The following is a 12946-nucleotide window of genomic DNA, read 5'->3' as shown; positions in this document are numbered from 1 at the left end:
TTCCGACTTCAACTGTATATTGAGGTAGGGGAAAGTGGGGTAAGTTGAGCCGTTTATCACATTCAGCGTCACTGCGTCTCAGGAAATACGTTGTTCTAATGTTACTGTAGGTTCAGGACCTCATATTGGGGTGTCTATCAGCTTCAATCTTAAAATTATCAAAGCAAATCAAATTGTATTAGTCACATGCGCCGAATACAACAGGTGTCGACCTTACAGTGTAATGCTTACTTACAAGCCCTTAACCAACAGTGCAGTTTAAAAAAAATCCAGATAAGAATAATAAATAAAATAAAGAGCAGCAGTAAAATAACAATAGTAAGACTATATACAGGGGGTACCGGTACTGAGTCAATGTGGAGGCTATATACAGGGGGTACCGGTACTGAGTCAATGTGGAGGCTATATACAGGGGGTACCGGTACTGAGTCAATGTGGAGGCTATATACAGGGTGTTATGGTACAGAGTCAATGTGGAGGCTAATACAGGGGGGTACCGGTACTGAGTCAATGTGGAGGCTATATACAGGGGTTACCGGTACTGAGTCAATGTGGAGGCTATATACAGGGGGTACCGGTACAGAGTCAATGTGGAGACTATATACAGGCGGTACCGGTACAGAGCCAATGTGCGGGTGCACCGGCTAGTTGAGGTAATATGTACATGTAGGTAGAGTTATTAAAGTGACTATGCATAGATGATAACAACAGAGAGTAGCAGCGGTGTAAAAGGGGGGGGCAATGCAAATAGTCTGGGTAGCCATTTAATTAGGTGTTCCGGAGTCTTTTGGCTTGGTGGTAGAAGCTGTTTAAAAGCCTCTTGGAACTAGACTTTGGCGCTCCGGTACCGCTTGACGTGCGGTAGCTGAGAGAACAGTCTATGACTAGGGTGGATGGAGTCTTTGACAATTTTTAGGGCCTTCCTCTGACACCGCCTGGTATAGAGGTCCTGGATGGCAGGAAGCTTGGCCCTAGTGATGTACTGGCCATTTGCACTACCCTCTGTAGTGCCTTGCGGTCGGAGGTCGAGCAGTTGCCATACCAGGCAGTGATGTAACCAGTCAGGATGCTCTAGATGGTGCAGCTGTAGAACCTTTTGAGGATAAGAGGACCCATGCCAAATCTACACAAGTATCATGAAACAACACAATAAATTAACTTGACTTGGTGAGAATCTGTTTATTGGATTTAACTATCTTATCACTTTTTCCATGTGGTTTCTCCCTTCAAAGACTCCCTAAAATGGTTTCCTACAAACAAGGGTGGCTTAACTTACCCCTTTCAGCTCCACTTACCCCTCTCTCCACTATGTGTTGATACAGTCAATCCACATGGAGATAGCATAGGGTCTGAATATCAAATCAAATCAAATGTATTAATAAAGCCCTTCTTACATCAGCTGATATCTCAAAGTGCTGTACAGAAACCCAGCATAAAACCCCAAACAGCAAGCAATGCAGGTGTAGAAGCACGGTGGCTAGGAAAAACTCCCTAGAAAGGCCAGAACCTAGGAAGAAACCTAGAGAGGAACCCAGCTATGGGGGGTGGCCAGTCCTCTTCTGGCTATGCCGGGTAGAGATTATAACAGAACATGGCCAAGATTTTCAAATGTCCATAAATTACCAGCAGGGTCAAATAATAATAATCACAATGGTTGTGGAGGGTGCAACAGGTCAGCACCTCAGGAGTAAATGTCAGTTGGCTTTTCATAGCCGATCATTGAGAGTGTCTCTAACGCTCCTGCTGTCTCTAGAGAGTTGAAAACAGCAGGTCTGGGACAGGTAACACGTCGGTGAACAGGTCAGGGTTCCATAGCCGCAGGCAGAACAGTTGAAACTGGAGCAGCAGCACGGCCAGGTGGACTGGAGACAGCAAGGAGTCATCAGGCCAGGTAGTCCTGAGGCATGGTCCTAGGGCTCAGGTCCTCCGAGAGAGAGAAAGAAAGAAAGAATTAGAGAGAGCATACTTAAATTCACACAGGTCAGTCTGTTATATCTGGAGAAATACTCCAGATATAACAGACTGACCCTAGCCCCCCGACACATAAACTACTGAGACACTGTGGCCCCGGGAGACACTGTGGCCCCGTCTGACAATACCCCCGGACTGGGCCAAACAGGCAGGATGTAACCCCACCCACTTTGCCAAAGCACAGCCCCCACACCACTAGAGGGATATCTTCAACCAGCAACTTACCATCCTGAGACAAGGCCGAGTATAGCCCACAAAGATCTTCGCCACGGCACAACCCAAGGGGGGGCGCCAACCCAGACAGGAAGATCACGTCAGTGACTCAACCCACTCAAGTGACGCACCCCTCCTATGGATGGCATGGAAGAGCAACAGTAAGCCAGTGACTCAGCCCCTGTAATAGGGTTAGAGGCAGAGAATCCCATTCGAGAGAGGGGAACCGGCCAGGCAGAGACAGCAAGGGCGGTTCGTTGCTCCAGTGCCTTTCCGTTCACCTTCACACTCCTGGGCCAGACGACACTCAATCATAGGACCTACTGAAGAGATGAGTCTTCAATAAAGACATAAAAGTTGAGACTGAGTCTGCGTCTCTCACATGGGTAGGCAGACCATTCCATAAAAATTGAGCTCTATAGGAGAAAGCCCTGCCTCCAACTGTTTGCTTAGAAATTCTAGGGACAGTTAGGAGGCCTGCGTATTGTGACCGTAGCATACGTGTAGGTATGTACGGCAGGACCAAATCGGAAAGATAGGTAGAAGCAAGCCCATGTAATGCTTTGTAGGTTAGCAGTAAAACCTTGAAATCAGCCCTTGCCTTAACAGGAAGCCAGTGTAGAGAGGCGAGCACTGGAGTAATATGATCAAATGTTTGGGTTCTAGTCAAGTTTCTAGCAGCCGTGGTTAGCACTAACTGAAGTTTATTTAGTGCTTTATCCGGGTAGCCGGAAAGTAGAGCATTGCAGTAGTCTAACCTAGAAGTGACAAAAGAATGGATTAATTCTTCTGCATCATTTTTGGACAGAAAGTTTCAGATTTTGTTACGTAGATGGAAAAAAGCTGTCCTTGAAACAGTCTTGATATGTTTGTCAAAAGAGAGATCAGGGTCCAGAGTAACGCCCAGGTCCTTCACAGTTTTATTTGAGACAACTGTACAACCATCAAGATTAACCTGTCTGGGATAGGGGGCAGTACTTTCACGGCCGGATAGAAAACATACTATTCAAACATACATATTATTAGTAGATTTGGATAGAAAACACTAAAGTTTCTAAAACTGTTTGAATGGTGTCAGTGAGTATAACAGAACTCATATGGCAGGCAAAAACCTGAGAAGATCCCAAGCAGGAAGTGGCCTGTCTGACAATTTGTAGTCCTTCTGTTGCATCTCTATCGAAATTACAGTATATGTGCTGTTACCTGACACTTTCTAAGGCTTCCATTGGCTCTCTAAAGCCTTCAGAAACCGAATTGACTCGTCTCCTGTCTCTGGGCAGATAACAGCAGCAGAGTTTGTCAGTGGACTGCCTGGTGACAGAGAGACTGGAGATGCGCATTCACGAGACCTCGCCATTTTTTTCTTTCCCTCTTTGAATGAATACAACGTTGTCCGGTTGGAATATTATCGCTATTTTACGAGAAAAATAGCATAAAAGTTGATTTTAAACAGCGTTTGACATGCTTTTAAGTATGGTAAAGGAACATTTAGAAATTTCTTGTCACGAAATGCGCTCGCGCATTATCCTTTGGATAGTGACATGAACGCACGAACAAAACGGAGGTATTTGGATATAACTATGGATTATTTGGAACAAAAACAACATTTGTTTTTGAAGTAGAAGTCCTGGGAGTGCATTCTGATGAAGAACAGCAAAGGTAATCCAATTTTTCTAATAGTAATTCTGAGTTTAGTGAGCTCCAAAGTTGGCAGGTGTCTGAATAGCTAGCCTGTGATGGCTGAGCTATGTACTCAGAATATTGCAAAATGTGCTTTCGCCCAAAAGCTATTTTAAAATCTGATATAGCGATTGCATAAAGGAGTTCTGTATCTATAATTCTTAAAATAATTGTTATGTATTTTGTCCACGTTTATGATGAGTAATTTAGTAAATTCACCGGAAGTTTTCGGTGGGTATGCTAGTTCTGAACATCACATGCTAATGTAAAAAGCTGATTTTTGATATAAATATGACCTTGATTGAACAAAACATGCATGTATTGTAGAACATAATGTCCTAGGAGTGTCATCTGATGAAGATCATCAAAGGTTAGTGCTGCATTTAGCTGTGGTTTGGGTTTTTGTGACATATATGCTTTGAAAATGGCTGTGTGATTATTTTTGGCTGGGTACTCTCCTGACATAATCTAATGTTTTGCTTTCGCTGTAAAGCCTTTTTGAAATCGGACAATGTGGTTAGATTAACGAGAGTCTTATCTTTCAAATGGTGTAAAATAGTCATATGTTTGAGAAATTGAAGTTATAGCATTTTTAAGGTTTTTGTATGGAAGCCATAGAAAGTGCTACGTAACCCCACAGATACTGTAGTTTCGAGAGAGAATCAAAAGAAGAACTACAAATTCTCAGACAGGCCACTTCCTGATTGGAATTTTCTCAGGTATTTGCCTGCCATATGAGTTCTGTTATACTCACACACACCATTCAAACAGTTTTAGAAACTTCAGAGTGTTTTATATCCAAATCTACTAATAATATGCATATTCTCGTTTCTGGACAAGAGTAGTAACCAGTTTAAATTGGGTACGTTTTTTATCCGGCCGTGAAAATACTGCCCCCTAGCCCAGACAGGATAAGATCTAAACCAGGCCAGAACTTGTCCGTGTAGACCAATTTGGGTTTCCAATCTCTCCAAAAGAATGTGGTGATCAATAAAATCAAAAGCAGCACTAAAGTGTAGGAGCATGTGGACAGATGCAGAGCCTCGGTCTGACGCCATTAAAAGGTCATTTACCACCTTCACAAGTGCAGTCTCAGTGCTATGATGGGGTCTGAAATCAGACTGAAGCGTTTCGTACACATTGTTTGTCTTCAGGAAGGCGCAACAGCTTTTTTTTTTATTTGAGAGGAATGGGAGATTTGATATAGGCCGATAGTTTTTTATATTTTCTGGATCAAGGTTTGGCTTTTTCAAGAGAGGCTTTATTACTGCCACTTTTAGTGAGTTTGGTACACATCCGGTGGATAGAGAGCCGTTTATTATGTTCAACATAGGATGGCCAAGCACAGGAAGCAGCTCTTTCAGTAGTTTAGTTGGAATAGGGTCCAGTATGCAGCTCGAAGGTTTAGAGGCCATGATTATTTCATCATTGTGTCAAGAGATATAGTACTAAAACACTTGAGTGTCTCCCTTGATCCTAGGTCCTGGCAGAGTTGTGCAGACTCAGGACAACTGAGCTTTGGAGGAATACGCAGATTTAAAGAGGAGCCCGTAATTTGCTTTCTAATGATCATAATCTTTTCCTCAAATAAGTTAATGAATTTATCACTGCTGAAGTGAAAGCCATCCTCTCTTGGGGAATGTTGCTTTTTAGTTAGCTTTGTGAAAGTATCAAAAATTAATTTTAGATTGTTCTTATTTTCCTCAATTAAGTTGGAAAAATAGGATGATCGAGCAGCAGTGAGGGCTCTTCGATACTGCACGGTACTGTCTTTCCAAGCTAGTCTGAAGACTTGCAGTTTGGTGTGGCGCCATTTCTGTTCCAATTTTCTGGAAGCTTGCTTCAGAGCTCAGGTATTTTCTGTATACCATGGAGCTAGTTTCTTATGACAAATGTTTTTGGTTTTTAGGGGTGCGACTGCATCTAGGGTATTGCGCAAGGTTAAATTGAGTTCTTCAGTTAGGTGGTTAACTGATTTTTGTACTCTGACGTCCTTGGGTAGGCGGAGGGAGTCTGGAAGGGCATCTAGGAATCTTTGGGTTGTACCTGAGGTCATGTTACTAAGGACAGTCATTAATTTCCTGATAATTCATCCTGGAATGTCTGTGTTCCAAATGGCACCTTATTCCTTAGTGCCCTAACTCTGACCAGGACCTACAGTGAGGGAAAAAAGTATTTGATCCCCTGCTGGTTTTGTATGTTTGCCCACTTACAAAGAAATGATCAGTCTATAATTTTAATAGTAGGTTTATTTGAACAGTGAGAGACAGAATAACAACAAAAAAATCCTGAAAAACGCATGTCAAAAATGTTATAAAATTATTTGCATTTTAATGAGGGAAATAAGTATTTGACACCTCTGCAAAACATGACTTAGTACTTGGATGAAAAACCCTTGTTGGCAATCACAGAGGTCAGACGTTTCTTGTAGTTGGCCACCAGGTTTGCACACATCTTAGGAGGGATTTTGTCCCACTCCTCTTTGCAGATCTTCTCCAAGTCATTAAGGTTTCGAGGCTGACATTTGGCAACTCGAAACCTTCAGCTCCCTCCACAGATTTTCTATGGGATTAAGGTCTGGAGACTGGCTAGGCCACTCTAGGACCTTAATGTGCTTCGTCTTGAGCCACTCCTTTGTTGCCTTGGCCGTGTGTTTTGGGCCATTGTCATGCTGGAATACCCATCCACGACCCATTTTCAATGCCCTGGCTGAGGGAAGGAGGTTCTCACCCAAGATTTGACGATACATGGCCCCGTCCATCGTCCCTTTGATGCGGTGAAGTTGTCCTGTCCCCTTAGCAGAAAAACACCCCCAAAGCATAATGTTTCCACCTCCATGTTTGACGGTGGGGATGGTGTTCTTGGGGTCATAGGCAGCATTCCTCCTCCTCCAAACACGGCAAGTTGAGTTGATGCCAAAGAGCTCCATTTTGGTCTCATCTGACCACAACACTTTCACCCAGTTGTCCTCTGAATCATTCAGATGTTCATTGGCAAACTTCAGACGGGCATGTATATGTGCTTTCTTGAGCAGGGGGACCTTGCGGGCGCTGCAGGATTTCAGTCCTTCACGGTGTAGTGTGTTACCAATTGTTTTCTTGGTGACTATGGTCCCAGCTGCCTTGAGATCATTGACAAGATCATCCCATGTAGTTCTGGGCTGATTCCTCACCATTCTCATGATCATTGCAACTCCACGAGGTGAGATCTTGCATGGAGCCCCAGGCCGAGGGAGATTGACAGTTCTTTTGTGTTTCTTCCATTTGCGAATAATCACACCAAATGTTGTCACCTTCACACCAAGCTGCTTGGCGATGGTCTTGTAGCCCATTCCAGCCTTGTGTAGGTCTACAATCTTGTCCCTGACATCCTTGGAGAGCTCTTTGGTCTTGGCCATCATGGAGAGTTTGGAATCTGATTGATTGATTGCTTCTGTGGACAGGTGTCTTTTATACAGGTAACAAGCTGAGATTAGGAGCACTCCCTTTAAGAGTGTGCTCCTAATCTCAGCTCGTTACCTGTATAAAAGACACCTGGGAGCCAGAAATCTTTCTGATTGAGAGGGGGTCAAATACTTATTTCCCTCATTAAAATGCAAATCAATTTATAACATTTTTGACCTGTGTTTTTCTGGATTTTTTTGTTGTTATTCTGTCTCTCACTGTGCAAATAAACCTACCATTAAAATTATAGACTGATCATTTCTTTGTCAGTGGGCAAACGTACAAAATCAGCAGGGGATCAAATACTTTTTTCCCTCACTGTATAGGGCTCTGGTAAAATGTAGTGCACTGTATAGTGAATAGGTGCCCTACTTAGTGCCCTACTTCTGACCAGGACCTATAGAACTCTGGTAAAAAGTAGTGCACTATATAGTGAATAGGGTGTTATTTGGGACGTACACTCTGTCAACATTTCAAACTAGGATTTGAGACGAGGTAGAGGGAGGATGCACCACAGAGTAAATACAGTTGATTTGTTGGGCTCTCGCCAAAATGTAGATTTTAGTTTGGGGCTCGGTGAGAGTTGGGAATAGACAGGCCCTGGGCTATCAGAAAGTTTCTATTTAATTGGTTCAGAGAGTTTGTTTTTATATCTAACTCTGTGTAACTATTGTTTACAGAACGGCAGCTACTTCAGCACCATGGACAGCTCAGCCCCCCTCTCTCTCACTCTCTCGCTCTCTCCTAAAGAACAGCACCATGGACAGCTCAGCCCCCTCTCTCTCTCTCTCTCTCTCTCTCTCTCTCTCTCTCGCTCTCTCTCTCTCTCTCTCTCTCTCTCTCAAAGAACAGCACCATGGACAGCTCAGCCCCCTCTCTCTCTCTCTCTCTCTCTCTCTCTCTCTCTCTCTCGCTCTCTCTCTCTCTCTCTCTCTTAAAGAACAGCACCATGGACAGTTCAGCCCCCTCTCTCTCTCTCTTTCTTTCTCTCTCTCTCTCGCTCTCTCTCTCTCTCATAAAGAACAGCACCATGGACAGCTCAGCCCCCTCTCTCTCTCTCTCTCGCTCTCTCTCTCTCTCTCTCTCTCTCTCTCTCTCTCTCTCTTAAAGAACAGCACCATGGACAGCTCAGCCCCCTCTCTCTCTCTCTCTCTCTCTCTCTCTCTCGCTCTCTCTCTCTCTCTCTCTCTCTCTCTCTCTCTCTCTTAAAGAACAGCACCATGGACAGCTCAGCTCACTGTAGCCTCATTCTGGACAGGGACAATGTAAATTCTTCATACTTCATCATTTAAATGCTTGATGTGCAACCAAATGTTGTTGAAGGAATCTGTATCTCTTCACTACAAAGTAGCCTTGTCCGAGCCAGAACAGCCCACAGGGCAGGAATCTATTTCCTGTTTTTGAAGAGTGAGTCTACAGTGCATTTGGAAAGTAGTCAGACCCCTTCACATTTTTACACATTTTGTTATGTTACAGCCTTATTCAAAAATGTCTTAAACAGTTTTTCCCCCTCATCATTCTACACACAATACCCCATAATGACAAAATAAAAACTGCTATTTAGATATTTTTGCCAACAAAATAAATAATAATAACTGAAATATTACATTTACATAAGTATTCAGACCCTTTACTCAGTACTTTTGTTGAAGCACCTTTGGCAGCGATTACAGCATCGAGTCTTCTTGGGTATGACGCTACAAGCTTGGCACACCTGTATTTGGGGAGTTTCTCCCATTCTTCTCTGCAGATCCTCTCAAGCTCTGTCAGGTTGGATGGGAGCCTTCACTGCACAGCTATTTTCAGGTCTCTCCAGAGATGTTCGAACGAGTTCAAGGACATTCAGAGACTTGTCCCGAAGCCACTCCTGCATTGTCTTGGCTGTGTGCTTAGGGTCGTTGTCCTGTTGGAAGGTGAAACTTCGCACAAGTCTGAGGTCCTGAGTGCTCTGGAGCAGGTTTTCATCAAGGATCTCTCGGTATTTTACTCCGTTCATCCTTCCCTTGATCCTGACTAGTCTCCCAGTCCCTGCTGCTGAAAAATGTCCCCACAGCATGCTTCTGCCACCTCCATGCTTCACCGAAGGGATGGCATTGGTCAGGTGATGAGTGGTGCCTGGCTGAGTGATGTTTGGCATTTAGACCAAAGAATTCAATCTTGGTTTCATCAGACCAAAGAATCTTGTTTTATCATGGTATGAAAGTCCTTTAGGTGCTTTTGGCAAACTCCAAGCGGGCTGTCATGTGCCTTTTACTGAGGAGTGGCTTCCATCTGGCCACTCTACCATAAAGGCCTGATTGGTGGAGTAGAGCATAGATGGTTATCCTTCTGGAAGGTTCTCCCATTTCCACAGAGGAACTCTTGAGCTCTGTCAAGACCCTTCTCCCCCGATTGCTCAGTTTGGTCTCGCGACCAGCTCTAAGAGTCTTGGTGGTTCAAAACTTCTTCAATTTAAGAATGATGGAGGCCACTGTGTTCTTGGGGACCTTCCATGTTGCAGAATTGTTTTGGTACCCTTCCCCAGATCTGTGCCTCGAAACAATCCTGTCTCGGAGCTCTATGGACAATTGCTTCGACCTCATGGCTTGGTTTTTGCTCTGACATGCACTGTCAACTGTGGGACCTTATGTGTGACCAGTGTGTATCTTTTCAAATTATGTCCAATCAGTGCATTTACTACAGGTGGACTCCAATCAAGTTGTAGAAACATCTCAAGGATGATCAATATAAACAGGATGCACCTGAGCTCAGTGTCGAGTGTCATAGCAAAGGGTCTGAATATTTATGTAAATAAGGTATTTCTGTTTTTAATTTTGAATACATTTTCAAAAAGGTATAAAAACCTTTTTTAGATTTTTTATTATGGGTTATTGTGTGTAGATAGATGAGGGAAAACATGTATTTAGTCAATTTTAGAATAAGGCGGTAACATAACAAAATGTGGACAAAGTCAACAGGTCTGAATACTTTCCGAATGCACTGTATTTCCTGTTTCTGTAGTGTGAGACAGCTTGATGTTCCAGTACACCCCCTGGACATGACGCTAGTCTATCACAGGGCCTTCACTACAAACCCTAGAACCAAACCCAAGGCCAGTGACGACAGATAAACATCTTCAGGAACAGAGATCATTGAAGCCTAAACGTTTGGAGGGATAATTATGCTATTCCAACCCAAGAATAAACATTTCACTATTTAAAAACAAAAGAAAATCATAAAGAATATAGAAATACCTTATAGCCAGTGTCATAAAACAACCATATTTCCCTTTAGATTTGGCAAAAAAACCCTCCAAACCCTCCAAACAGAAATGGGATAAAAACATTACATTCAAAATGTGATCAATAATTTAACATAGCAGTGGGCGATCCCAGTCAACACTACATTACATTAGTTATATTAACATGAAAGAGGAATACACAGTGGGTGATCCCCAGTTAACACTACATTACATTATTTATATTAACATGAAAGAGTAATAAATAAAACAAACTGTGCATGTCTGGCTTACCATCACAGTCAGTTATTGGACTCAACATGTCAGCCGGCACCAGTTAAAGGAAGACATTGCCAAGCTATTTGGTTGCCCTGAATTCATGTGTTGTAGAGTAGGGCTTGTCTGAGCAGTAAACTGAGATTGCTTTGTGTCTGTCCCCAGGCTAGTGTACCAGTAACATCAAAACACAACAAATACCGTAAATATAGCTGCTCCCTGAACTCCTTCTGAGGGAGAAAAAACCTGTATGGAGAACAACCAGGAAGAAAACAGAAGAAACTCTCTCACACACACACACACACACGCACGCACGCAAGCGCGCACACACACACACACATACACACGCACACACATACACACACACACGCGGAGACGCGCACGCGCACACGGACACACACACACACACACACACACACACACACACACAGACACACACACAGACACACACACACACACACACACACACACACACACACACACACACACACAGACACACACACAGACACACACACACACACACACACACACACACACACACAGACACACACACAGACACACACACACACACACACACACACACACACACACAGACACACACACAGACACACACACACACACACACACACACACACACACGCGCACACACACACACACACACACACACACACACACAACACACAACACACACACACAACACACACACACAGACACACACACACAGACACACACACACAGACACACACCACACACACACACACACACACACACACACAGACACACACACACAGACACACACACACACACACACACACACACACACACACACAGACACACACACACACACACACACACACACCAGACAACACACACACACACACACACACACACACACACACACACACACACGACAACATAGACTAGTCAGCCCGTTAGGTCTCTGTGAGGTATTTTATTCATTCATTAATCCAACAGACACTATCAAAGCTGCCTAAACTCTTTTTATTAAAGGCTTCAAAAATGGTTCTTCAGCTGTCCCCATTGGAGAACCATTTTTGGTTCCAGGTAGAACCCTTTTTGGTTCCAGATAGAACACTTTTTGGTTCCAGGTAAAACCCTCTGTGGAATGGGTTCGACCTGGAACCAAAAAGGGATCTTCAAAGGGTTCTCCTCTCTCTCTCTGTCTCTGCCTCATTGTCTCTGTCTCTGTCTCTGTCTCACTGTCTCTGTCTCTGTCTCTGTCTCACTGTCTCTGTCTCACTGTCTCTGTCTCTGTCTCACTGTCTCTGTCTCTGTCTCTGTCTCACTGTCTCTGTCTCACTGTCTCTGTCTCTGTCTCACTGTCTCTGTCTCTGTCTCTGTCTCACTGTCTCTGTCTCACTGTCTCTGTCTCTGTCTCACTGTCTCTGTCTCTGTCTCTGTCTCACTGTCTCTGTCTCTGTCTCTGTCTCTGTCTCACTGTCTCTGTCTCTGTCTCTGTCTCTGTCTCTCTCTGTCTATGTCTATGCCTCTCTCTCCCTCTCTGTCTATGCCTCTCTCTCTTTGTTTCTGCCTCTGTCACTGTCTCTGTCTCTCTCTCTCTGTATATATATATAAACACACCAACTCAGGCAACACTGGAGGATTTGTACAGGGTTTAGCTAGCAGAGCTCTGCAGCTCGTAATACAGTACCGTCACACATTCTACTGTGACTGCTGGGAGCACCACACCTGCTTCCTCATTTCTGATCTCCACAGCATGCTAATGTTACTCGAGCATCTTGAGTCACCCTAATCCATTTATACTGCTCTACTGTTGAGCCAAAAAATATATATTTTCATTTGTTTAACACTTTTTTGGTCACTACATGATTCCATATGTATTATTTCATAGTTTTGAGGTCTTATTATTCTACAATGTAGAAAATAGTCAAAATAAAGAAAAATCCGAACTATTGACTGGTACTGTATAAATAGGGAATATTGTGCCATTTGGGACATAAACTGTTTCAGATTCACGGAAGCTCTGTTGTTGAAATGTCTCCCTCTGTCCCCTCTGTTGTTGAAATGTCTCCCTCTGTCCCCTCTGTTGTTGAAATGTCTCCCTCTGTCCCCTCTGTTGTTGAAATGTCTCCCTCTGTCCCCTCTGTTGTTGAAATATCTCCCT

The sequence above is a fragment of the Salmo trutta genome, chromosome 39, assembly GCF_901001165.1.
Source record: "Salmo trutta chromosome 39, fSalTru1.1, whole genome shotgun sequence".
Classification (NCBI taxonomy): Eukaryota; Metazoa; Chordata; class Actinopteri; order Salmoniformes; family Salmonidae; genus Salmo; species Salmo trutta.
The sequence above is the reverse complement of the archived record's forward strand: the minus strand, read 5'-3'. Positions refer to the sequence as shown.